Source organism: Diceros bicornis, chromosome X (assembly GCF_020826845.1).
Source record: "Diceros bicornis minor isolate mBicDic1 chromosome X, mDicBic1.mat.cur, whole genome shotgun sequence".
NCBI lineage: Eukaryota > Metazoa > Chordata > Mammalia > Perissodactyla > Rhinocerotidae > Diceros > Diceros bicornis.
Window position 1 is genome coordinate 95,700,464 of NC_080781.1, and position 27,325 is coordinate 95,727,788.

Genomic DNA, 27,325 nt, shown 5'->3' on the forward strand with positions numbered 1-27,325 from the left:
AGCTATTTAGGTCAGGATTTTTCCAATTGTGGTCCATGGACCGCAATTTTCAAAATTGTCTTTATCAAAATTGTCAGGGGGTACTTGTTAAAACTGCAGACTCGTAGTCCTACCTTAGGTCTGCTAAATCAAAACCAGGAAGGTGGGGTGGTAGATGCCTACATTTTTAACAATTTCTCTAGTTGGCTGAGGTATTCATCCAAGTTTGAAAAGCATTGCTGAGGATTAACTCTAAGGTCTTCTTAACGTTTTGAATTCTTTAATGTCTAATTTCTTTGTCAGATTCTCCTGTGACTCAGCTTTAAATATCTGTATCCTCTCTGGAATCTCAGATAGATAGCAATTCCTTCATTTATGTAATATTTATTCAGTGGTTTATATGTGAGGCACTGAACTAGGCACTGAGGACACAGTTCAGAGAACAAGACAGGTAGGGTCCCTGGAGTTTCATTCTAGTTTGAGAAAACTGGCAATAAGCAGGTAAACACATCGATAAGTGGGGCGATTCCATATGGGGATGAGTATTTTGAAGAAAATGAACACACAAATAGAGTAGTAATGATGATGACAGATTATTATGGATGGAGTTGTCAGTGAGGCTCTTTCTCAGGGAGTGACATTTGAGCTGAGTCCTGATGACAGAAGCTAGATCAGGACAGGCCTCTTGGTCGGGACCTTGTGATGTAGGAAAGCTCCCATTCTTCCAGGAGCAGACGATGAGTTCGAGTGGTGGAACCTGGCGGACAAAAGTGCAGGTGGTAGGAGATGAGGTCGAATGGCAGACAGAAGCCACATCGTTTGGGCCATATAAGGAGTTTGGGGTTCATTCTGAGGGTGGAGGAGTAGAGTATGGGGGTGACATGCTCTGATTCATGTGCTCACAAGGTGACTCTGGCCGCTGTGTGGAGAATGGACTGGAGAGGGACAAGAGGGCTGTGGGGATAACCATTGGGAAAATCTTGCAGAAGTCCAGGAGAGGGACGAGGGCAGATTGGCCCAGTGCTGCAGCAGTGTGCAGAGGATGGAGTGGCCCTGGACTGGGTGTGTAGGAGGTAGGGCAGGCGGGACCTGCAGTGGCTGTGTGTGAGTGGTGTGTGAGGATAAGGCGGGATCCTGGATGAGCCCTCACTCAGCTTCTTGTTCAGCCACGTGCAGAAATGGTGGTGCTGTTTCCTGGGATCGGTTTTCCCAGTGCTTTTGAGATATTCTCATGATAATTGGTTAGGTCATCCAACAGTGGTTATAATGAAAGTTTGTGATTTACAAAATAGCCTGATTTGATGAATAGGATTCAGTCGTAAGATTATTAAGCTTTATTAAAGACACATGCAAACTGTAAAACTTTCCAAACTGAAAAAATCTCAAGTTGTAAGTTTTTGTTAAAACAGTGCACTTTTTTTGAGCTCTTACAGTGTGCCTAGCACTGTTCTAAGGGTTTTCATATATTAACTCAATTAATTCTCAAATCAACAACCCATGAGGTAGAGTCGATTGTTTTCCCAGTATCACAGAAAGGGAAACTGAGGCCCTGCAACATTCTTTCCCTCTTCCAAGGTCACAGAGACCCAGCTATCCCAACATCTCTGCAGTTGAATTTTTAAAATATTGTGATTCCTGCCCATTTATCTTCTTAGAAACTAAAACACAAAACAATATTTTTTAAATGTTTTGTTTTCTTTGGTAAGTACTGCATAATCCTGGTTTTACAGATAAGGCAATCGAGTAACTGTAAGGTGAAGTAAAAATATTCACACTCACACAGTTTTTAAGTGGGAGAACTAGAGTTTGGCCTTCTTCTGTCTCCATAGCCCACACTCCTAATCAGTACACTTAGGGAGAAGAGAGAGACATTTGCTGAGCTATATCAGCCCATGGTGGATGACGTTTGGCCAGGGCCATATCTCATTGGGTGGACATTATGCTTCAGTAAACATTGTGCCTTGTACAGAGTATATTTATTTTAAAAAAAACAATAAGGTAATAATTATAAAAACAAAAGACATTATGATATTTCCGAATTTATTTATCTGTTATAGAATTTTGAATATTTTCCACTTTTTGAATTTTTATGAATGATGGGGCTGTGAACACTCTTGTACGTAACTTTTGGATGGACATTTATTAGGACATGTACCTAAGAGAGGCATTTCTGAGTCATAGGGTATGTATATGTTCAGCTCAGTAGATACTGCCAAGCATTTTGTCAAAGTGGTTGTTCAATCTGTATTCTCACCAGCAGTATGTGAGGGTTCCACTTGTTCCACATCCTCACCAATACTTGGTATTTTCCATTTTTTTCCAAATTTTTGTTTTGGTGGGTGAGTGGTAGTATCTCATTATAATTATAATTTCTCTGAAGTGTTAACTCTCTTGTAATCTAAAGATGGTCCATTCCTTTTTTTTTAAAAAAAAGTCCAGTTTATTTGCTTAAGAAAATAGATCTTTTGACTGATAGAGTTGCATTCTCAATTTTGTGATTTTTTTCCCCTTTTTCTCCCCAAAGCCCCAGTAGATAGTTGTATGTTATAGTCGCACATCCTGCTAGTTGCTGTATATGGGATGCAGCCTCAGCATGGCCCGACAAGTGGTGTGTCTGTGCGCGCCTGGGATCCGAACCCCGGGCCGCCAGTAGCGGAGCGCGCACACTTAACTGCTAAGCCACGGGGCCGGCCCAAAGAGGGCGTCTTGCCTCCCCGTCGGGGAATCGAACCCCGGTCTCCCGCGTGACAGGCGGGAATACTCACCACTATACTAACGAGGACGGCTGTGATTGTAATCCTATTGTATTGTTCTTTATGTTCCTCTGGCCCCTTCTATTTGCTTTAAATTTTAAATTAGATTTAGAGATTTGTTCAGCTTCAGGTTTTTTTGCAAGTATACCACATATATGATGTTGTCTATTCCCATAGCATTATACAGGTGGCACATTGTGTCTGGTTGTCTCTCCATTGACTTTAAGATTGATCACTGGGTTCAGATGTTGTAAACCTGATCCATCCATTTAAAAATTTCCCATATTCTTCTTACATCATGTTTTTTGCAGCTTCTGAAGATCCTTACCTAGACCTGCATTTCATTAAAGGGTTTAAAAGGGTGCTATTTTCCTTGTCTGAGTTCTTCTGTATTTATTTACTGGAATTCTTCAGTAGGTTCACTGAGGTGTGGTACAGCAGGAAGGGAAGGATAAATGTTTAATTATTTTGCAGTATTTCCATGTTAAAATGAGTTGTTTCCTTAGTATTGTCCAAAGGTGAGCAGTGAGTTGATTTATTTTTATTGAGGTCACATTGATTTATAGCATTATATAAATTTCAGATGTACATCATTATATTTCACCTTCTGTATAGACCACATTGTGTTCCCCACCAAAAGTCTAGTTTCCATCCATCACCATACACATGTGCCCCTTTACTACTTTTGCCCTCCCCCATGCCCCTCCCCTCCTGGTAACCACCAATCTGTTCTCTGTATCTATGTGTTTATCTTCCACATATGAGTAAAATCATATGGTATTTGTGTATCTCCATCTCATTTATTTTCTTAGCATAGTACCCTCAAAGTCCATTCATGTTGTTACAAGTGGCAAGATTTAATCTTTTTTATGGCTGAATAGTATTCCATTGTATAAATATATATATATATATACCACATCTTCTTTATCCATTCATACATTGATGGGCACTTAGGTTGTTTCCAAGTCTTGGCTATTGTAAATAATGCTGCAATGAACATAGGGGTGCATACATCTTTTTGAATTAGTGTTTTCATGTTCTTTGAATAAATACCCAGAAGTGGAATAGCTGAGTCATATGGTTGTTCTGTTTTTAATTTTGGGAGGGAATATCCATACTGTTTTTCATGGTGGCTGCACCAGTTTACATTCCCACCAGCAGTGTATGAGGGTTCCCTTTTCTCCCATCTTCTCCAACACTTGTTATTTCTTGTCTGCTTAATAATAGCCATTCTGATGGGCTTGAGGTGATATCTCATTGTGGATTTAATTTGCATTTCCCTAATAATTAGTGATGTTGAACATCTTTTCATGTGCCTGTTGGCCATCTGTATATCTTTTTGGAAAAATGTCTGTTCAGATCCTCTGCCCGTTTTTTAATTGGGTTTTTAGTTTTTGTGTTGTTGAGTTGTACGAGTTCTTTATAAAATGTGAAAGAGCATACTGCCTATGTTTTCTTCTAGGAGTTTTATGGGTTCAGGTCTTACATTCAAGTGTTGAATCCATTTTGAGTGAATTTTTGTGTATGGTGTAAGATAGTGGTCTACTTTCATTCTTGTGCATGTGGCTGTCCAGTTTTCCCAGCACCATTTGTTGAAGAGACTATCCTTTCTCCGTTGTATATTCTTGGCTTCTTTTTTGAAAATTAGCTGTCTATAAATGTGTGGTTTTATTCTGGGCTCTCAATTCTGTTCCATTGATCTGTGTGTCTTTTTTTCAGCCAGGATTATGCTATTTTGATTACTATAGCTTTGTAGTATATTTTGAAAATAGAGAGTGTGATACTTCCAGCTTTGTCCTTTTTTCTCAAAGTTGCTTTGGCTATTTGGAGTCTTTTGTTGTTACATATAAGTTTTAGGATTCTTTGTTCTATTTCCGTGAAAAATATTGTTGGCATTCCTATAGGGATTATATTGAATCTATAGATGGCTTTAGGTAATATGGGCATCTTAACTATGTTAATTCTTCCAATTCATGAGTGCAGAATATCTTTCCATTTCTTTGTGTTTTCTTCGATTTCTTTCAACAATGTCTTATTGTTTTCATTGTATAGATCTATTACCTCCTCAGTTAAATTATTCCTAGGTATTTTATTCTTTTTGTTGAAATTGTAAATGGAAATGTATTCCTGATTTCTTTTTCTGGTATTTACTGTATTACTATTTAATTATTTCTAATAGTTTTTTGGTAGATTCTTTAGGGTTTTCTATATATAAAATCATGTCATCCACAAATAGGGACAGTTTTACTTCTTCCTTGCCAGTTGGATCCCTTTTATTTCTTTTTCTTGCCTAATTGCTCTGGCTAGGGCTTCCAATACTATGTTGAATGATCATGGTGAGAGTGGGCATCCTTGTCTTGTTCTTGTATTTAGAGGGATAGCTTTCAGTTTTTCACCATTGAATATGATGTTAGCTGTGGATTTGTCATATATGGTCTTTATTATGTTGAGGTACTTTCCTTCTATACCCATTTTATTGAGACTTTTTATCATAAATGGATGCTGAGTCTTGTCAAATGCTTTCTCAGCATCTATTGAGATTATCATGTGATTTTATTCTTTATTTTCTTGATATGGTGTATCACATTGATTGATTTGCAGACGTCGAACTATCCTTGCATCTCGGGAGTAAATACCACTTGATTGTGTTGTATGATCCTTTTAATATATTGTTGTATTTAATTTGCTAATATTTGCTTGAGGATTTTTGCATCTATGTTCATCAGTGATATTGCCCTGTAATTTTACTTTTTTGTGTTTTGCTTGTCTTTTTTGGTATCAGGGTAATTTTGACCTCATAAAATGAGTTAGGAAGCATCCCTTCCTCCTCAATTTTTTGGAAGAATTTGAGAAGGATAGATATTAAATCTTCTTTGAATGTTTGGTAGAATTCATCAGAGAAGCCATCTGGTCCTGGACTTTTGTTTTTTGGGAGGATTTTATTACTGTTTCAGTCTCTTTATTAGTGTTTACTAGGGTTACTTGTTGAGTTTCTTCATGACAGGTATTTTGAATTCTCTATCAGTTAGATTGCAATCTTCCATGACTTCATTTTTGGTTTCTGGAGAAGTGTCATTTTCTTTTTGTGATACCATGTTATTGTAGTTTTTCATGGTGCTGTATGAGTTGTTCCTCTGCTGGTGCATTTGTAGTAGCACCTTTTTTTGTTTAGATAAGGCTTTGTTTACTTTGTTTCTGAGCTGATTCTGGTTGTATTTGAGAGACTGCACTTTCCACCCTCCACTGCCTCTGTTAGAGGTGTCATCATTGCCCTCATTGTGCTACTTGTGCCTCCAAGGTTGCTGGTACCTTGCTCCTTATGGTGTTGCTGCATTTGCAGGCTTTGCCACTAGGGTCACTGGGCTGGAGAGCACCTTTGCTGCTTCCAGCGTCTCCTGGGATGCTGGGTCCTCCACCATAGCAGGGGGAGGGGAACGAGGGGGGTGGGAGCTAGTGTCATAGGCAGCTCTGCCACATCTGGATTTGTTGGGTCTCCAGGTGCCACTGCTGTGGGTGGGGGGGCCGAAGTTGCAGGTGCTAGTGCAGCTGAGGGGAACCCCTGTCACAGGTTCTGCTGTCACTGTTACTGGGCTCTCCATGGCCTCAGGCACTGCTGCTGCTGGGTTTTCTGGGGATGCTGGCACCAGCACTGCCAGGGGTGCTGGGTTCGTTAGTGTCACTGCCACTGCCAGGTGAGCTTGGGTCATGGGCATTCCCACCACTGCCATGGGGAGAGGGGTACCTGGGTTGCGGTGCCACTGTGATTCCTGGAGCCTCTGGTTGCAGGTGCCACTGCTACTGCTGGAGGAGTGGAGGGACTGGGTTGCAAATGCCTCTGTGGTTCCTGGAGTCTCCTATTGCAGGCACTGCTGTGGTTCCTGGAGCCTCCAATCATGGGTGTCTCAGCAGTTTCTGAAGCCTCTGGGAGCATGGGCTGCCTCGTCTCCTGGACCTCTGTTTGTGGGCATTACCATGGTTCCTGGAGCCTCTGGTCTCAGGAGCTGCTGCCACTGCTCCCCTGGTTTCACCACCTCTATGAGTCTAGTCTACCCACCTTTAGATATATAGATGTATGGATCCCTTAGGCATCCTAGTGTGCTCTACAAAGGATCCTCTGTTGGTCTTTGAATGTCCCACTGGTTGTAACTTAGAGAGGAAATACAAAGGGAGCAACTCACTCTGCCATGATACTCACATCACTCCTGTTTTTTGTTTGTTTGTTTGTTTTAATGGATGTTTTTATTGCAGTAACATTAGTTTGTAATATTGTATAAATTTCAAGCATACATCATTATATTTCTATTTCTGCATTGATTACATCATGTTCACCACCCAAATACTAATTACAATCCATCACCACACACATGTGCCTAATCAATCCTTTCACCCTCCTCCCTTCCCCCTTCCCCTCCGGTAACCACCAATCCAATCTCTGTCTCTATGTGTCTGTTTGTTGTTGTTTTTACCTTCCACTTAATGAGTGAGATCATACGGTATTTGACCTTCTCCCTCTGACTTATTTCACTTTGCATAATACCCTCAGTGTCCATCCATGTTGTCACAAATGGCTGGATTTCATCGTTTCTTATGGCTGAGTAGTATTCCATTGTGTATGTATACCACATCTTCTTTATCCATTCGTCCCTTGATGGGAACTTAGGTTGCTTCCAAGTCTAGGCTATTGTGAATAACGCTGCAGTGAACACAGGGGTGCATGTATCTTTTCACATTGGTGTTTTCATGTTCTTTGGATAAATACCCAGCAGTGGAATAGCTGGATCACATGGTGGTTCTATCCTTAATTTTTTGAGGAATCTCCATACTGTTTTCCATAGTGGGCGCACCAGTTCCCACTCCCACCAGCAGTGTATGAGAGTTCCCTTCTCTCCACATCCTCTCCAACACTTGTTGTTTCCTGTCTTGTTAATTATAGCCATTCTGACAGGCGTGAGGTGATATCTTATTATAGTTTTGATTTGCATTTCCCTGATAGTTAATGATGTTGAACATCTTTTCATGTGCCTGTTGGCCATCTGTATATTTTCTTTGGAGAAATGACTGTTCAGGTCTTTTGCCCATTTTTTAATTGGGTTGTTAGTTTTTTGTCATTGAGAGGTATGAGTTCTTTATATATTTTGGAGATTAACCCCTTATCAGATGTATGGTTTGCAAATGTCTTCTCCCAATTGTTAGGTTGTCTTTTCATTTTGTTGATGGTTTCCTTTGCTGTGCAGGAGCTTTTTAGTTTGATGTAGTCCCATTTGTTTATTTTTTTCTATTGTTTCTCTTGCCCAGTCAGACATGGTGCTTGAAAATATGTTGCTAAGACCGATGTCGAAGAGCGTACTGCCTATGTTTTCTTCTAGGAGTTTCATGGTTTCAGGTCTTACATTCAAGTCTTTAATCCATTTGGAGTTAATTTTTGTGTATGGTGTAAGATAATGGTCTAGTTTTATTCTTTTGCATGTGGCTGTCCAGTTTTCCCAACACCATTTGTTGAAGAGACTCTCATTTCCCCATTGTATGTTCTTGGCTCCTTTGTCAAAGATTGGCTGTCCATAGATGTGTGGGTTTATTTTTGAGCTTTCCATTCTATGCTATTGATCTGTGTGTCTGTTTTTGTGCCAGTACCATGCTGTTTTGGTTACTATAGCTTTGTAGTATATTTTGAAATCAGGGAGTGTGATACCTCCAGCTTTGTTCTTTTTTCTCAATATTCCTTTGTGTATTTAGGGTCTTTTGTTGTTCCATATAAATTTTAGGATTCTTTGTTCTATTTCTGTGAAAAATGTTGTTGGAGCTTTGATAGGGTTTATATTGAATCTATAGATTGCTTTAGAAAGCGTGGACATCTTAACTATGTCTGTTCTCCCAATGCAAGAGCACAGAATATCTTTCCATTATTTTGTGTCTTCTTCAGTTTCTTTCAGCAATGTTTTATAATTTTCAGTGTACAGATCTTTCACCTCTTTGGTTAAATTTATTCCAAGGTACTTTATTGTTTTTGTTGCAATTGTAAATAGGATTGTATTCTTAATTTCTCTTTCTGCTGCTTCGTTGTTAGTGTATAGAAATGCAACTGATTTTTGTATGTTGATTTTGTATCCTTCAACTTTACCATATTCGTTTATTACTTCTAAAAGTTTTTTGGTGGGTTCTTTAGGGTTTTCTCTATATAAAATCATGTCATATGCAAATAGTGACAATTTCAATTCTTCCTTTCCAATTTGGATTCCTTTTACTTCTTTTTCTTGCGTGATTGCTCTGGCTAGGACTTCCAATGCTATGTTAAACAGGAGTGATGAGAGTGGGCATCCTTGTCTGGTTCCTGTTCTTACAGGGATAGCATTCAGTTTTTCACCATTGAGGATGATATTAGCTGTGGGTTTGTTATATATGGCCTTTATTATGTTGAGGTACTTTCCTTCTATACCCATTTTATTCAGAGTTTTTACCATAAATGGATGCTGTATCTTGTCAAATGCTTTCTCTGGATCGATTGAGATGATCATGTGATTTTTATTTTTCATTTTATTAATGTGGTGTATTACATTGATTGATTTGCAAATGTGGAATCATCCCTGCATCCCTGGAGTAAATCCCACCTGATCGTGGTGTATAATCTTTTTGTTAACAATCTGTATTGCTGTATGTGATTTTCTAGCATTTTGTGGAGGATTTTTGCATCAATGTTCATCAGTGATATTGGCATATATTTTCTTTTTTTTTGTGTTGTCTTTGTCCGGTTTTGGTATCAGGGTAATGTCGGCTTCGTAGAATGAGTTAGGGAACCTCCCCTCCTCTTCACTATTTTGGAAGAGTTTGAGAAGGATAGGTATTAAGTCTTCTTTGAATGTTTGGTATAATTCACCAGGGAAGCCATCTGGTCCTGGACTTGTATTTTTGGGGAGGTTTTTGATTACAGTTTCGATCTCCTTATTGGTGATTGGTCTATCCAAATTCTCTATTTCTTCTTGATTCAGTTTGAGGAGGTTGTATGATTCTAAGAATTTGTACATTTCTTGTAAATTATCCAATTTGTTGGCATATAGCTTTTCATAGTATTCTCTTATAATCTTTTGTATTTTTGAGGTATCCGTTGTAATTTCTCCTCTTTCATTTCTGATTTTACTTGTTTGGGCCTTCTCTCTTTTTTTCTGGGTGAGTCGAGCTAAAGGTTTGTCAATTTTGTTTATCCTTTCAAAGAACCAGGTCTTGGTTTTATTAATTTTTTCTATTGTTTTTTTAGTCTCTATTTCATTTATTTCTGCTCTGATTTGTATTATTGCCCTTCTTCTCCTGATTTTGGGCTTTGTTTGTTCTTCTTTTTCCATTTCCTTTAGATGTGCTGTTAGATTGTTTATTTGAGATTTTTCTTGTTGGTTGAGGTAGGCCTCTATTGCTATAAACTTCCCTCTTAGAACCGCTTTTGCTGTATCCCATAAATTCTGGCATGTCGTATTTTCATTTTCATTTGTCTCCAGGTATTTTTTGATTTCTCCTTTGATTTCTTCGTTGACCCAGTCATTGTTCAGTAGCATTTTGTTTAATCTTCACATATTTGTGGCTTTTCTGTTTTTCTTCCTGTAGCTGGTTACTAGTTTCATACCGTTCTTGTCAGAAAAGATGCTTGGTGTTATTTCAGTCTTCTTAAGTTTTTGGAGACTTGTTTTGTGGCCTAATATGTGGTCTATCCTGGAAAATCTTCCATGTGCATTCCAGAAGATGTGTATTCTGTGGTTTGTGGATGGCATGTTCTGTATATATCTACTAAGTCCACCTGGTCTAATGTGTCATTTAAGACCAAGGTTTCCTCATTGATCTTCTGTTTGGATGATTTATCCATTGGTGTAAGTGGAGTGTTAAAGTCCTCTATTATTATTGTGTTGCTATCTATTTCTCCTTTTATGTCTGTTAATAATTCCTTTATATATTTAGGTACTCCTATGTTGGGTGCATAGATATTTACAAGTGTTATATCCTCTTCTATTGTTCCCATTTTCATTATGTAGTGCCCTTCTTTCTCTCTTGTTACAGTTTTTGTTTTAATGTCTATTTTGTCACATACGAGTATTGCTACCCCAGCTTTCTTTTCATTGCCAGTTGCATGGAGTATCTTTTTCCATCCCTTCACTTTCAGTTTATGAGTATCTTTAGGTCTGAAGTGTGTCTCTTGTATGCAGCATATATATGGGTCTTGTTTTTTTATCCAGTCATCCACTCTGTGCATTTTATTTTTAATTTTATTTATTTATTTTTCCCCCATAGCCCCAGTAGATAGTTGTATGTCACAGTTGCACATCCTTCTAGTGGCTGTACATGGGACGCGGCCTCAGCATGGCCAGAGAAGCGGTGCGTCGGTGTGCGCCCGGGATCCGAACCCAGGCCGCCAGCAGCAGAGCGCACGCACTTAACCGCTAAGCCACGGGGCCGGCCTCATCACTCTGTGCCTTTTAATTGGAGCATTTTGGTCCATTGACATTTCAAGTAGCTATTGATAAGCATGTACTTACTGCCATTTTTTAACTTTTCTTTTTTCTTGGTATTTTAGTACTTCTTCTCTGTTCCTTTCTTCTTTGCTTGCTCTCTTCCCTTGTGGTTTGATGGCTTTCATTAGTATTATGTTTGGGTTCCTTTCTCTTAGATTTTTGTGTATTTATTATAGGTCTCTGGTTTGGGATTACCATGGGGTTCATATACAGTAACCTACATATATAGCAATCTACATTAGGTTGATGGTCTCTAGTTTGACCTCCATTTGAAAGCTCTACTCTTTAACTCCCTTCCTCCCACATTTTATGTATTTTTTTCGTGTGTGTGTGAGTTCAGCCCTGAGCTAACATGCATGCCAATCCTCCTCTTTTTGTCGAGGAAGACTGGCCTTGGGCTAACATCTGTGCCTATCTTCCTCCACTTTATATGGTACGCCGCCACAGCGTGGCCTGACAAGCGGTGCCTCAGTGCATGCTTGGGATCCAAACTAGGGCTGCCAGCAGCAGAGTGTGCACACTTAAGCACTATGCCACAGGGCCAGCCCCCCACATTTTATGTTCTGTAAATCATATCTAACCTCTTTGTTTGTGCATTTGTATCTGTTACCCTCTTATCATGGATATAGATAATTTTTCCTATTTTTGGTCTTCTCTTACCCCCTTAGATAAGTCCCTTTAGCATTTCTTGTAGAACTGGTTTCTTGGTGACAAACTCCTTTAATTTTTTCTTGTCTGAGAAACTTTTTATCTCTCCTGCCATTTTGAATGATAACTTTGCTGGGTAGAGTATTCTTGGCTATAGATTTTTTCCTTTTAGAACTTTAAATATATCATGTCACTATCTTCTAACCTGTAAGGTTTCTGCTGAGAAGTCAGCTGATAGCCTTATGGGGTTTCCTTTATATGTAACTTGTGTTTCCCATGTGGCTTTGGGATTCTCTCTTTGTCTTTAATTCTGGACATTTTAATTATGACGTGTCTTGTTGTGGGCCTCTTTGTGTTTCTCTTGTTTGGTGCTCTCTGTGCTTCCTGTACCTGGATGTCTGTTTCCTTCCTTAGGTCAGGGAAGTTTTCATCTATTATTTTTTGAAATAGATTCTCTGCCCCTTTGTCTCGCTCTTCTCCTTCAGGGACACCTATAACACAGGTGTTAATGCACTTGTTGTTGTCCCAGAGATCCCTTAGACTGTCCTTACTCTTTTTAATTCTTTTTTCTTTTATCTGTTCATCTTGGGTGATTTCTTCTAGTCTTTTATCCAGCTGCTGATCCGTTCTTCTGTATCCTCTACTCTGCTTTTGAGTCCCTCTAGTGAATTTTTCATTTTCAGTATCGTATTCTTCATTTCTGATTGGTTCTTTTTTATATCGTCCATTTCTTTGTTGACATCCTCACTGAGTTCATCCATTCTTCTCCCAATATCAGTGAGCATCCTTAACACTCTTTGTTTGAACTCTCTGTCGGGTAGGTTGCTCATTTCTGTTTCATTTAAGTCCTTTTCTGTGGTTTTCTCCTGTTCCTTTACTTGGAACATATTCTTTTGCCTCCTCATTTTGCCTCTTTCCCTGTGCTTGTGTCTAAGTATTAGGTAGGTCAGCTATGTCTCCTGTTCTTGGGGAGGCGACCTTATATAAGTGATGCCTTAGGAGGCCCAGCAGTGTGCTTCTCTCTTGTCACCAGTTCCAAATGTTCCAGGAGTGACCCTTGTGTGGGCTACATGTGTCCTTCTGTTGTGGCAGGGTTGCTCTTCCTGTTGGTGCCCAGGGAAGCTGAGCTGTGCCCCCATCCAGCTGGTTGTAATGCTCAGCTGAGTGTAGTTCTTGTGGGCCCTTCAGTCTCTTTATCAGGTGTGGGGAGGCCCAGCACAGTTGGCTGCAACTTCTACTAGCACATTCCTGTTGCGATTTTTCTATTAAGTGAGTAGGCCCCCAGCGTGGCTGCTTGTTATTCTCAGGGGCTTACAATTGCTATAAGCCTCTGGTCTATAAGGCTCTTGTCAGCTTTCTGAGGATTGCAGCTGGGTGGAGCTGTCCTCAGCCATGGGATCACCCAATTGTTTCAGGCTTAGGAAGGTAGGGCCAATACCTTATGTGGGTCTTTGAGGAGCACAAGTCTTCTGCAGCTGACAAGTCCCGCTGCCCACAGGTCCACACACACAGCCAACACAATCCTGCCATGTGTGCATGCCCTGACCCCCTGAAGTGGACCCAGTCTTTCCAAGGCAGGAGCCCCACACACTCCACCAATGCCCCATGCTCTCCACCCACTCCTCGCACACGCCCTGCCCCACAGAGGTGGACCCAGTCACCAAGCTGCGGAGAATCCAGTCACCAATCTATGCAGGCCCACAAGTTGCCTGAGGGCTTGTTGTTGGGTGGGGCCAGTCCCTAGCGTGGGCTGCCTGTCCTGGCTGAGCTGGATTAAATCAGTGCTGTAGTGGGTGGGGCAGACCATGAGCTAGCAGGCCCCAGGGAGAACTCCAACGGAGCCTGCCAGCATCTGTGTCAGCCCGCCCACACCAGGTCATAACAATGGCCTCCACCAATGTCCCAGTCCCTGGAGAGGTCTCACCTCTCACCGAGATGCACTCAGAGTCTATCAGGTAAGTCTCTTTTCACCAAAGCACCGTGCACCTTTCTTGTGATTTTAGGTTGCTTTCTGAAATGGGCGAATTTTTCCTGGGCCCTTTAAGAGCCGGCTTTAATTTCTTTGTGAACCAGCTTTTCTGTGCATATTTCCCAATATTGTTAGTAGCAAGCAAAGTCAGATATTATGCCACTCGGCTAGGTTGTGCTGGGTCCAAAAAATGCCTATAGCGGGCATGCTCCCCGGCTCGGTGTCCTGCTTCTCCAGGGAAGGCTGCGTACCTTTGGGTTGCTCCCGGGTGGCCATTAAGCCCTGCAGCTTGTGAAGGTGGCATTTTTTTCTCTCCAGAAGGGAATTTCTCCTTCTTCCACATCAATTGGGATTGTCGTTTGTTGCATGTGTTCCTCCTATCCAGTTTTCGGTTCTCTCTCAGGGGTAATTTTTCCAAGAGTAGTTGTAAATTGGCTGTGTCCATGGGACGAGGTGAATTCAGAGTCTGTGTACGCTGCCATCTTGACTTCTCCTCACTCCTGTTTTGTTTTAAATGCATAGTACACCCCCAGGCAGCCCCACCCTCTGTTCTAATTCCATTAAATCTATTCCTTTTAGATCTTTATTTTTGTGCATTAGAAAGGGGGACTGGGAGAGAGGTAAGGAGTGAGCTGATAACATGAGGGTCCTCCATAAACAGATCTGTTTGTTATTTTATAGAGTTTCATCATGTGCTTATAAATGTTTCTATCTTTGATGTGTTTTAATCCATTGCAGTCATTAATATTTTTGATGTTCAAATTGTTATATCTTTGGCTACTGGGAGCCACCTCAGGTTGGCTTCTGAGTCTTTTTGATTTGCTTTCTGGTATGACAGTTCAGTCCAGACTCATCTGGTACAATCCCTACCCAGACAGACACAAGCAGTTCTGAAATCTACCATTATGACCTTGTGAAGAGCTAAAGGGAAAGTAAAACCTCCTGTTCCCACCCTTGAGAATCCAGACTGAAACCATACAAGGGTTGCCTTGTCTTTCCCTCTTTGAGTGAGGTCCTGTCAGTGGAGGTAGTGTATTATTAGTGCTACGCAAGAGGACAGAGGTATGGGTTGTGAGATCCCTTACTTTCCAAAGGTAGTACCTTTTCCCCACTCAACCACATCATTTCCTGTTTCAATCTGGGTTTCAGGACTCAAGGGGAAGCTTGTACTAAACGTGTATTGAATGAATCTGTTTGAATCATTCATCATGGGTGGGTACTAACATACATGTTGCTTCCTATGGGCATTTCCACTCATTCAGGTCTAGAGAGCAAGAGAGGGAAGCTGTGGGATGCAGATATGGAATTGGACTGACAGTGCCTGGTACACAACAGACACCCAATACACCTTAATAAGTTAATGAGATGTAGATGCAGGAGTAAACAGGAAAGGAAGCTACATATGTGTCCTCTCAGTCTTTTTATAAACATACGAATTTTTCAAAGAAAGTTGTGATCACTTAGTATATATTGTTTCATAATCTGCTTTGAGAAAAAGTTTTGTTTTTGTTTGTAAAAATAGTGCCTTTTCAATCAGGAGAAAATAGCCTGTAGAAAGTGGAGAGCAATACCACCTGGTGATCAGAGTCAGAATTGCAGGTGTCACTCTCAGTTAGAGGGCTTGCTTTGATGTAGGTTTTATGGGAGTGAAGGAAGTGGATGGATTTATTGTATAGGCCAAAGCTTTCAAAAAATTTCCTGACACCGACAGTGATCATTCATATTGATATCCATCCTGGGATCTTCAACTCCTACAGCTGGAAGCCAAGCACCTATGTGAACTAAATAGAAAGCTGCATGAGTTAGTGTGTGAATAATTGGTGTGAAGAAGTTTGAGACATAGAAACACATGCATGCACATACATACACACACACAAACACACAGAAGTACTGTCAATTAAATCGTTTTTATCTGCTTCTTTTACCCACAAAACAGTATACTATGAACATGTTTCCAAAGCAATGACTATATGAACATTATATTTGTAATCAGATCCAAGTATTTTATGGTTTCAACGTTTTGTTCAATAAATTTTGCATATTTAAAATAGTATAGAAGTATAGATTTAGAAAATGAAAGTATTCACTCTCTCTCACCAGTGGATACTCATTGAATTATTATTAGAGAATTACCTTTAATGTGATATTTTTATGCAATAGTGTATGAACATGTTTGCAAGTCAATAAGTATATTTCTACACTATCATTTTGTGACTTAGTTCACATATTTGTTTTACAACTTTATTTCAATAGCAATTTTAGATTAACGATTAATACTGGTCCTGGTCCAACAAGTCTCAAACAATATAGAAATGTATCTTTAGAAGATGACATTAGAGGAGGGGAAGTCAAGATGGCGGCATAAGCAGACTCTGAACTCACCTCCTCCCGCAGACACAGCCAATTTACAACTACTTGTGGAAAAAGTACCCCTGAGACAGAACTGAAAACTGGATAAGAGGAACTCCTGCAACAAACGACAATCCTAATTGAGGTGGAAGAGGCAGAAACTCCCTTCTAGAGAGAAAAAACGCCACCTTCACAAGCCGCCAGCTTCACGGCTGCCTGGGAGCAGCCCACAGGTATGCGGCCCTCCCTGGAGGAACGGGGCCCTGAGCGGGGGAGTGTCCCCACTGTGGGCATTTTGTGGACCCAGCACAATCGAGACGAGTGGCAGAATATCTGACTTTGCCTGCTACTAAAACATTGAGGAGTACCCCCAGAAAAGTTGGTTCACAAAGAAATTAAAACCGGCTCTTAAAGGGCACACACGCAAACTCAGCTGTTTCAGAAAGCAACCAAAAATCACCAGAAAGGTGCATAGTGCTTTGGTGAAAAGAGACTCACCTGATAGGCCCTGAGTGCATCTCGGTGAGAGGTGAGACCTCTCTGGGGACTGGGACATTGGCAGCGGCCATTGTTGTGGCCTGGTGTGGGCGTGCTGACACAGACACCATTGGAGATCTCCCTTGGGCCTGCTAGCCCAGGTCTGCCCACACGCACTAGAGCAGCCATTTAATCCAGCTCAGCCAGGGGAGGCAGCCCACCCTAGAGACTGGCCCCACCCAACAACAAGCCCTCAGGCAACTTGTGGGCCTGCAGAGATTGGTGACTGGATTCTCTGCAGCCTGGCAACTGAGCCGACTTCAGTGGGGCAGGGCATGCACAAGGAGTGGGTGGAGAATGTGAGGCAGTGGTGGAGTGTGTGGGGCTCCCGCCGTGGAGCCACTGGTTCCACTTCAGGAGGTCAGGGCGTGCACACAGGGCAGAACTGTGTTGACTGTGTGTGTGGACCTGCGGGCGGCAGGGCTTGTCAGCTGCAGAAGACTTGTGCTTCTCAAAGACCCATATAGGGAGTTTGCCCCACCTTCCAAAGCCTGAAACAATTGGGTGCTCCTGTGCCTGAGGCCAGCCCCACACAGCTGCAATCCTCAGAGAGCTGACAAGAGACCTAAAGGCTGGAGGCTTATTGCAATTATAAGCCCCTGAGCCTAAAAACCTGCCACGCTGGGGGCCTACTCACTTAAAAGAAATACTGCAACACAAATGTGTTATTAGAAGTTGCAGCCAACTGTGCTGGGGCTCCCCACACCTGATAAAGAGACTGAAGGGCCCACAACAACTGCAAACAGCTGAGCATTACAGCAGCTGACGAGGAGCATAACTTGGCCTTCCTGGGCACCTACAGGGAGAGCAAACAGGCCACAACAGAAGGACACATGTAGCCCACATAGGGGTCACCCCTGGAACATTGAGAACTGAGGGAAGCATACTGCAGGCCTCCTAAGGCATCACTTATATAAGGTCACCTATCCAAGAACAGGAGACATAGCTGAACTACCTAATATGTAGACGCAAGCACAGGGAAAGAGGCAAAATGAGGAGGCAAAGGAATAGATTTCAAGTAAGGGAACAGGACAAAACCCCAGAAAAGGAACTAAGTGAAACAGAAATGAGCAACCTACCCGACAGAGAGTTCAAACTAAGAGTGTCAAGGATACTCACTGATCTGGGGAGAAAAATAGATGAACTCAGTGAGAATGTCAACAAAGAAATGGAAGATATAAAAAAGAACCAATCAGAAATGAAGAATACGATACTGGAAATGAAAAATTCACTAGAGGGACTCAAAAGCAGAGTAGAAGATACAGAAGAATGGATCTGCGAGCTGGATGAAAGACTAGAAGAAATTACCCAAGGTGAACAGGTAAAAGAAAAAAGAATTAAAAAGAGTGAGGGCAGTCTAAGGGATCTCTGGGGCAACATCAAGTGCACTAACATCCATGTTATAGGTTTCCCGGAAGGAGAAGAGCGAGACAAAGGGGCAGAGAATCTATTTCAAGAAATAATAGATGAAAACTTCCCTGACCAAAGGAAGGAAACAGACATCCAGGTACAGGAAGCACAGAGAGCCCCAAGCAAGGTAAACCCAAAGAGGCCCACACCAAGACACATCATAATCAAAATGTCCAGAATTAAAAATAAAGAAGGAATCCTAAAAGCCGCAAGAGAAAGACAAGTTGCATACAAAGGAAGCCCCATAAGGCTATCAGCTGACTTCTCAGCAGAAACCTTACAGGCTAGAAGAGAGTGGCACGATATATTTAAAGTGCTAAAAGGAAAAAACTTACAGCCAAGAATACCCAGCAAGGTTATCATTCAAAATGGAAGGAGAGATCAAAAATTTCCCAGACAAGCAAAAGTTAAAGGAGTTTGTCACCAAGAAACCAGTGCTACAAGAAATGTTAAAGGGACTGATTTAAGGGGAAAAGAGAAGACCACAAATAGGAAAAATTATCTATTTCCATGATAAGAGGGTAATGGATACAGATGCACAAAAAAGAGGTTAGATATGTATCAAAAACATAAAATGAGGGAGGATGGGATTAAAAGAGTAGAGCTTTCAGACAGAGGTCAAACTAAAGAGACCATCCATTCTGTATAGAAGGAGAAAGGAACAGAGAAGGACTACTAAAACACTGAGAAAAAAAAAGTGAAATAATGGCAGTAAGTACATACTTACCAATAGCTACTTTAAACGTCAGTGGACCAAATGCTCCAATTAAAAGGCATAGGGTGGCTGATTGGATAAAACAACAACACCCATATATAGGCTGCATACAAGAGACACACTTCAGACCTAAAGATACTCACAAACTGAAAGTGAAGAGATGGAAAAAGATACTCCACGAAAATGGCAATGAAATGAAAGCAGGAGTGGCGGTACTTATATCAGACAAAATAGACTTTAAAACAAAAACTGTAAAAAGAGACAAAGAAGGGCATTACATAATGATCAAGGGAACAATCCAAGAAGAGAATATAACACTGGTAAATATCTACGCAACCAATGTAGGTGCACCTAAATATATAAAGCAATTATTAAAACTCATAAAAAGAGAAATAGACAGTAGCACAATAATAGTAGGGGACTTTAATACTGCACTTACACCAATGGATAGATCATCCAAACAGAAGATCAATAAGGAAACATTCGCCTTAAATGACACACTAGAACAGATGGACCTAGTAGATATATACAGAGCATTCCATCCAAAAACCAAAGAATACACGTTCTTTTTAAATGCAGATGGAACTTTCTCCAGGATTGATCACATATTAGGCCACAAAACAATTCTTCATAAATTGAAGAAAATTGAAATAATACCAAGCATCTTTTCTGAGCACAACGGTATGAAACTAGAAATCAACCATAGGAAGAAAATCAGAAAGGTCACAAATACGTGGAGATTAAACAAAATGCTACTGAACAACGACTGGGTCAATGAAGCAATCAAAGAAGAAATCCAAAAATGAAAGAGGAGAAGTTACAACAGACACCTCAGAAATACAGAAGATTGTAAGAGAATACTATGAAAAGCTATATGCCAACCACTTCGACAATCTGCAAGAAACGGATTAATTCTTAGAATCATACAACCTTCCAAAACTGGATCAAGAAGAAGTAGAGAATTTGAATAGACCAATCACCAGAAAGGAGATGGAAACAGTAGTCAAAAACCTCCCCAAAAATTAATGTCAAGGACCAGACAGCTTCCCTGCTGAATTCTACCAAACATTCAAAGAAGACTTAATACCTATCCTCCTCAAACTCTTCCAAAAAAATGAGGAGGGGGGCAAGCTCCCTAACTCATTCTACGAAGCCAACATTATCCTGATCCCAAAACCAGACAAGGACAACCCGAAAAAAGAAAGTTACAGGCCAAGATCACTGATGAACATTGATGCAAAAATCCTCAACAAAATACTAGCAAATCGCATACAACAATACGTTAAAAAGATTATACACCATGATCAAGTGGGATTTATTCCAGGTATGCAGGGATGGTTCAACATTCACAAATCAATCACCGTAATACACCACATTAATAAAATGAAGAATAAAAATCACACGATCATCTCAATAGATGCAGAGAAAGCATTTGACAAGATACAGCATCCATTTATGGTAAAAATTCTGAATAAAATGGGTATAGAAGGAAAGTACCTGAAGATAATAAAGGCTATACATGAGAAACCCACAGCTAATATCATCCTCAATGGTGAAAAACTGAAGCCCCTCCATCTAAGAACAGGAACCAGACAAGGATTCCCACTGTCACCACTCCTATTTAACATAGTACTGGAAGTCCTAGCCAGAGCAATCAGGCAAGAGAAAGAAATAAAAAGGATCCAAATTGGAAAGGAAGAAGTGAAACTGTCACTATTTGCAGATGACATGATTTTATATATAGAAAACCCTAAAGAATCCAACAAAAAACTTTTAGAAGTAATAAACGAATATGGTAAAGTTGCAGGATACAAAATCAACATACAAAAATCAGTTGCGTTTCTATACACTAACAATGAAGTAGCAGAAAGAGAAATTAAGAATACAACTCCATTTACAATTGCCACAAAAAGAATAAAATACCTAGGAATAAACTTAACCAAAGAGGTGAAAGATCTGTACACCGAAAACTATAAAACATTTCAGAAAGAAATTAAAGAAGACACAAAGAAATGGAAAGGTATTCCATGCTCTTGGACTGGAAGAATTAACATAGTTAAGATGTCCATACTTCCTAAAGCAATCTATAGATTCAATGCAATCCCTATCAAAGTTCCAACAACATTTTCCACAGAAACAGAACAAAGAATCCTAAAGTTTATATGGAACAACAAAACACCCCGAATAGCTAAAGGAATCCCGAGAAAAAAGAACAAAGCTGGAGGTATCACACTCCCTGATTTCAAAATATACTACAAAGCTATAGTAACCAAAACAGCATGGTACTGGCACAAAAACAGACACACAGATCAATAGCATAGAATGGAAAGCTCAAAAATAAACCCACACATCTATGGACAGCTAATCTTTGACAAAGGAGCCAAGAACATACAATGGGGAAAAGAGAGTCTCTTCAACAAATGGTGTTGGAAACACTGGATAGCCACATGCAAAAAAATGAAAGTAGACCCTTACCTTACACCATACACAAAAATTAACTCCAAATGGATTAAAGACTTGAATGTAAGACCTGAAACTATGAAACTTCTAGAAGAAAACATAGGCAGTACGCTCTTCGACATTGGTCTTAGCAACATATTTTCAAGCACCATGTCTGACCGGGCAAGAGAAACAATAGAAAAAATAAACAAATGGGACTACATCAAACTCAAAAGCTTCTGCACCGCAAAGGAAACCATCAACAAAACGAAAAGACAACCTAACAATTGTGAGAAGATATTTGCAAACCGTACATCTGATAAGGGCTTAATCTCCAAAATATGTAAAGAACTCATGCATCTCAACAACAAAAATACTGCCAACTCAATTAAAAAATGAGCAAAAGACCTGAACAGTCATTTCTCCAAAGAAGATACACAGATGGCCAACAGACACATGAAAAGATGTTCAACATCATTAACTATCAGGGAAATGCAAATCAAAACTGTGATGAGATATCACCTCACACCCGTCAGAATGACTTTAATTAACAAGACAGGAAACAACAAGTGTTGGAGAGGATGTGGAGAGAAGGGAACTCGCATATGCTGCTGGTGGGAGTGGGAACTGGTGCAGCCACTGTGAAAACAGTATGGAAATTCCTCAAAACATCAAGGATAGAACTACCATATGATCCAGCTATTCCACTGCTAGGTATTTATCCAAAGAACTTGAAAACACCAATGCGTAAAGATACATGCAGCCCTGTGTTCATTGCAGCGTTATTCACAATAGCCAAGACTTGGAAGCAACCTAAGTGCCCATCAAGGGATGAATGGACAAAGAACATGTGGTATATATACACAATGGAATACTACTCAGCCATAAGAAACGATGAAATCCAGCCATTTGTGACAACATGGTTGGACATTGAGGGTATTAGGCAAAATGAAATAAGTCAGAGGGAGAAGGTCAAATAACGTATGATTTCCTTCATGAAGTAGGAATATCAACAATAAACAAACACATAGAAACAGAGATTGGATTGGTGGTTACCAGAGGGGAAGGGGGTGGGAGGAGGGTGAAAGGGCTAATTAGGCACATGTGTGTGGTGATGGGTTGCAATTGGTATTTGAGTCGTGAACATGATGTAATCTCTGCAGAAATAGAAGTATCATGATGTACACCTGAAATTTATACAACGTTATAAATCAATGTTACCACAATAAACAAAAAATTACAAGAAAAAAAAAAAGATGACATTATTCTGTCTTTCCCTTCTGCCTCCACCTTCTGCCCACCGTAATACAAACACTGTCCTTGTTAATTTATTGGTGTCTATTCCCCAGATTTTTTTCTATATGTAACACAGTAACTTATAATCACACACGTACATTACACGCATACATCATATACATATATACTTGTGTTGGTATATATTCTTTTTCAGAAAAGTGATCATTATCTCCATTATATTTTACGACTTCCCTTTTTCACTAATATGATTCATTTTCATTTTATTTATTTGGTTTGGTATGTTTCCAAATATTTATTGGGGATTTATATTTCTTTTAATGTGTATTCCTTCTTGATGTCATTGACCCATCTCTGTTGTATAAGAGTACTTCATACATCAAGTATATAAACCTTGTTAGAATATAGGTAGTAAATAATTTGCTCAACTTTTCACATGCAATTTGTTTTTTAATTTTTGATATTAACATGGAATTTTACATTTTATAATGATTTTCAATATTTGAAGAGTATTTCAGACCATTGTTTTAAAAGAGCAACTGAATAATAATGATTTGAGGTGAATATCAGCTCACAGAACAGAAGGGGAAAAAGCTTTGTCTTTTGTGTCATTTCAGGTTTTGAGTTCTGGAGCAGTAATTTATAAGGTTGTTTCCTAGGTCGTGTTACTTAACTTTTAACTTCTGTTTGCTGATCTTTGATAAATATTGCTCTTGAACAGAGTTAGGATTAAATGAGATGAACTGTAAAACACCCTTCATATAGTAGTTGTACATGTTAATATGCTACCATTCAGGTTCCCTTTCCAAAGGGCAACAGCTTGTGCTGCTTCCTGGGTCCATTTCAACACCTCAGGAATCAGACAGTCCATGTGGCCCCCACACCAGGCCTCTTGGCCCACGGGGCAGGATTTTATCCCCACCATCATCTTCATGACCAATGGGAGCATGACACAGCCCAGGTTCCACATCATGGGAGTTTCTCACCATCAGTCCTTAAGCTCTGGAAATCCATCATCTTAGTGGGAGGCTGCTGGTTGGTCTGTGAAGAAGGAAAGGGGTAGATATTTGACCCTGGAAAATTTACATATATCTGTGACTCTGATGTTGGCCATATCTAAAATGGGACTAAGGGCTCCTTCTTCACAGAGTTGTTGTAAGAAGAAAAGGAGAAAACCTGAAAGAATGTAGTAAGACTTTGATAAATGTTACTCTCAGTGCACCCTGCCTCCTCCATCCCATAAAGTAGAAGATTTGATACAGACCACATCTGGAAATGTAGCAGCAAGAAGTGAACTTTGGTCCGTCTCATCATTTCCTGTTTTCCACTTGCTTTCCTGTCTCCCTATTTGCCTTCTAGTTTGACCAGAAGCAATTTCTTATTAAACCCCAAGAAGAAGAAATAGTACAGAATAGCATAGAATAGGAACAGGTCAGCTAGACAGAAGATGGGAGTCATCAATCCTGTGTCTCAGTTTCCAGACCCATCAACTGACCACACGACCTTGAGTGAGTCTCTTCCCCTATGCTGGCCTCTGGCCTAACACAGACGAACTCTCAATACAGAAACAGAGGTGAGGGGCATGGGATTTTGGGTCAAATGGACCTGGATTTGACCCTGGGAACCATTACTTGCTGGTTGCATGATGTTGATCAAACATTTTATCTACTTATCTGCTTTGTGCTCTATAATTACTGATATCTTTTGTGGTTGTTTATTATTATTATTCCTACCACCTATTCAAAAGGTTAATAATAGGAGTGGGGGTTACATTGCCAGGTATTACAATTTTCTGAGAACCTATGATTTTATAACCATTGGATAGAGTTGTTGATGTACAGATTAAAAGAACTATAAAAAGCTCATGAGCAGACCCAGACATATAACATTATTTAATGGACAACATTATTATATAATGTATAACATATTAAATAATGTATAACATTATTTTATGGCTTTTATGTATAACATTATTTTATGGCTTTTCCAATCAAATTTATTGTTCAAGACATGGGCCTCTGTGTTCTCCTTAAGGGTTCATTAATACTTAAAATTAGATTCTGTCTTATACCATGTCATTTAATCAGAGTGCTTCAACCACGTGTTAGTACTTAGGTAAAAGTTAAGATAAAAGCAAAAACAACAAAAACAAAAGACAGGATACTAAACTGTGTATATGGTAAGATAATAGTTATATGAAATGCATATATATTACATTTGTATGGACAGAAAAAACAGTGCCATGAAACAGCAAATCGTGAATTTCAGTGATGATGGGATTTGTGGGAATTGATATTTTTGACCTCTGCACATGGCTCAATATGAAACATTTTCTATGATGAGTATGGATTTTATTTATCACAAAAATGATAGCTCTTAAAAGCTCTGCTACTTATGAAATAGTTCAGGTAAAAAGCATAGAAAGCTATAAAATTAATTAAGGTAATGAAAAAACCTTACTCCTCTCTGATTGTATCCCCTTCTTCCTCCCCTAGAGATAATGTCTATCCAGAATGAAATATTTATCATTCCCATACATTGCTTTATAATTTTTGGCCATATGAGAGATTACTGAAACAAAATATTGTTTTTCATGTTTTCACTACATACACATCACACACACACACACACACACACACACACACACACACATACACTGTGAATTAGCAAGTTGGAGAATAAGGGTACCTACTTGTGGGGGAAGAGGGAGAATCCCCCTCTGCCCTTTCCCTTAAGGTCCTTATGGCTGGCCAAATAATTAACAAGACAGGTTAGCAGGAGAAAATAATACCAAGTTTAATAACATGAATACATGGAAGAAACAAGGGACACTGAGTTTCTCAACACAATAGCAGAGATTCTTGTCTTAAATACCATCTTCAGCTAAAGACAAAGAAGGATGTTGGGGGTGGAGGGGAGTCAGTTACGGGAGATTACCACTAAAGCACAGTAAACAAGAGTAAGGTTATTATGCAGATTTAAGGCCTCACCTTCCACATTGATAATTTTCTAGAAATGAGGTCACCTGCCCTCTTCCCAATACAGAGAGGGAGATACCTTTACAAATGGAGATTTCCCTTATAAATGTAAATGTTTGTCTGGCAACTCCTTGCAGGGCCATCTAGAGAATGTGGCCAGAGAGACAGAATTTTTGATAAGATGGGCTTGTTGGTGCCTTTCCTATTGTAACATCTATTTTACATTATATTACAGCCATCAGATAGAAGATCTGTTCCAGGAAGGAGTTACTATGTCAAATTCTTTAGGCAGTTAGTGGGGGAGGTCAAATGTCCGTCAGAGAAAACAATCAAGGTAAAGAGATATATTTCAGGGTGGCCAAATCTTGATCTCCCGCATACTGTGTGTGTGTGTGTGTGTGTGTGTATCTGATTATTACACTCAAGGGAGCTTTTAGAAGAGTTCAAGGGTAACCCTTCATCATGATCTCAACACTGTATTTGGCCCATCATACACAATGCCAAGGTTTGCTCCCTTCTCATCTGTGTTAATCTTCTCAGGCTGCCATAAGAAAATACCACAGACTGGGTAGCTTAAACAACAGAAATCTGTTTTTTGAAGTTTTGGAGGCTAGAAGTCCAAGGTCAAGGTGCTGGCAGTGTTGGTTTCTGGTAAGACCTCTCTTCCTGTGTTGCAGATAGCCACATTCTCGCTGTGTCCTCACATGACCTTTCCCTTGTGCATGTGTAGTCAAGAGAGGAAGCAACTTTAGTTTCTCTTCCTCTTCTTATAAAGACACCAGTCCTATTGGATTAGGGTCACTTATGACCTCATTTAACCTTAATTACCTCCTTATAGGCCCTATCTCCAAACACGGTCACATTGAAGGTTAGAGGTTCAAATTATGAATTATGCTGTAGGGAGCACTAGCACAATTAGTAGATACTATTTGCAAACACTTTTTTCCTGGTCTGTTCAGTCTTAGAGGTCCCAGGTTCCAGCTAGCCCAAAACAATGTCTCAGTGTCTCCTGAACATGAAACATCATTCCCTTTGTCCAGGCCTAATTTTCTGACTTTCATTCATACTGTTTCTCATCTAGGCTTGAACATCCAGAACCCATCCTGGTGAGAGAAGACAGTGATTGCAGGGAGTTAGTTTTCCTGTGTACAGACTAACACCCATATTCCTCAGTCGGTTTGGGAATGCATCACATTTTGAACTTGAGCTGATTTGTATTAAAAGTGCTGGGCATGTGTCTATTTTCCTTTCCTTTTACTATTTTTAATTGCACAAGGAAGGTACTTCAAAGGTGATTTCATTCACATGTGTTGATTGCCCTGGGGCCCTGGCCTGCATGAGCCTGTGACTACACATTTCCCCTGAACCCCGCTGTTGAAGCCTTCTCCCCTCTGGAACCTGTGGGACTGACTACTGGGTGGTCTCATGCAGTCCCTCCTCCCCTCCCCTGTGGTGGTCACTGCTTGGCTAACTGAGTGGTTAAGCCAAAGAACCTGCTTTCATTTCAATGGGCTTTATTTGAGAGAGAACAAAAAGAAGCATGTTGTGAAACTACTTTCATCTCATCACCTTCACTAAACCTTGGGAAGTGGACACATCATAGGACTGAGGAATGTAAGATTTCTACTTGCCCTTCCCCTAGGCATCTGTAATTTCCCTGAAGCTGCCCATTGTAACTGTCATGTGATAGATTCATAAATTATTTATGAGATCATCCTCTTACCTAATTCCCTTGATTTAGGGATGTTCCCCATTCTGACATTGAGCCCATTTCCTATGGGAAGATCTGGGGATATTTATTAATT

General features: G+C 40.1%; 1 non-coding gene across 1 annotated transcript; it reads right to left on the reverse strand.

Annotated features, from left to right (window-relative positions):
- Positions 1-2,689: 2,689 nt before the first annotated feature.
- TRNAD-GUC (transfer RNA aspartic acid (anticodon GUC)) lies at positions 2,690-2,761 on the reverse strand. The gene has a single exon. It is a non-coding gene; the product is annotated as a tRNA-Asp (tRNA).
- Positions 2,762-27,325: the final 24,564 nt, after the last annotated feature.